We start from the raw sequence: 1043 nt of genomic DNA, 5'->3' as shown, positions 1-1043 counted from the left end.
TGACTGTCAATCAAGCCAGCCACGCCCCCTGCCCCGCAAAATGTTGACGATTTTTCAAAAATTCAGTATTGATTTATTTTCAGATTGGCCACCTGATCTCTGGACTTGACCATGAAAACTAATTTAAAATAAATCCTGAGCTGGAGGAATGCAGTATTTTGTGATCTGTGATCTCTTCTTTTCCAATTCATTTCTATGGGAGCCAGGGCTTTTTGGAGCCAGGACTGGCAGACGTAGTGATATTGCAGGTTTTTGACACTTCCGGGTTGGCTTAATTTTTCAGGGCCGGTTGCTACGTCCATCTTTTATACAGTCTATGAGTCTAACACACTTCCCCAGCCTTCTCTGCCTTCACGCCGCCATGCACTCCTGGAAGGATTCTTCCAGGATCCTCTGCAGCTCCGTCGTTACAGCCCTCTTGATGTCGTCCACATCTTCAAAACGGGTCCCCTTGATGACCCCCTTGAGCTTGAGGAAGAGGAAAAAATCCCACAGAGCCAGATGAGGTGAGTAGGGAGGTTGCTCCAGCACGGGGATGTTCATCTCACCCAGGAACTGTGGGATGCTCAGGGCATTGTGAGCAGGTTGTCATGGTGAAGCAGCCACGACTTGTCCTGCCACAACCCTCGCCTCTTCTCTCACACTGAATGAAGCAAACGCTGCAGGATCTCGTTGTAGACGTGCTGGTTGATCGCCTGAAAGGGAAAACTTGTAGTTCAGAGTTCAAGAGTTTTATTGTCATATGCACAGAAAAACAGGGAGTTATTCTATGCAGTGAAATTCTTATTCTTTTAATTCTCCCTAAAAAAGACGACACATTAAAACAAAGGAGAAATAAGAGTAGCAATAAGAACAACAATAAACAATTAAAAACTAAATAAAAGGAAGCAAAATAAAAGGAAGTTTGTAGTTTGGCTTTGAAACATATCTTTTTTTAATGCCAGTCCCGGAACTTTTCCGACACACCTCGTCACAACAAATGAAACAAACAAGGAATCGCTAAATGAAATCTTTGCTACTGAAATGAACAGCTTCACATTTGT

This window comes from Stegastes partitus, unplaced genomic scaffold (assembly GCF_000690725.1).
Source record: "Stegastes partitus isolate 25-593 unplaced genomic scaffold, Stegastes_partitus-1.0.2 Scaffold226, whole genome shotgun sequence".
Lineage (NCBI taxonomy): Eukaryota > Metazoa > Chordata > Actinopteri > Pomacentridae > Stegastes > Stegastes partitus.
Note: the sequence above shows the minus strand (reverse complement) of the source record.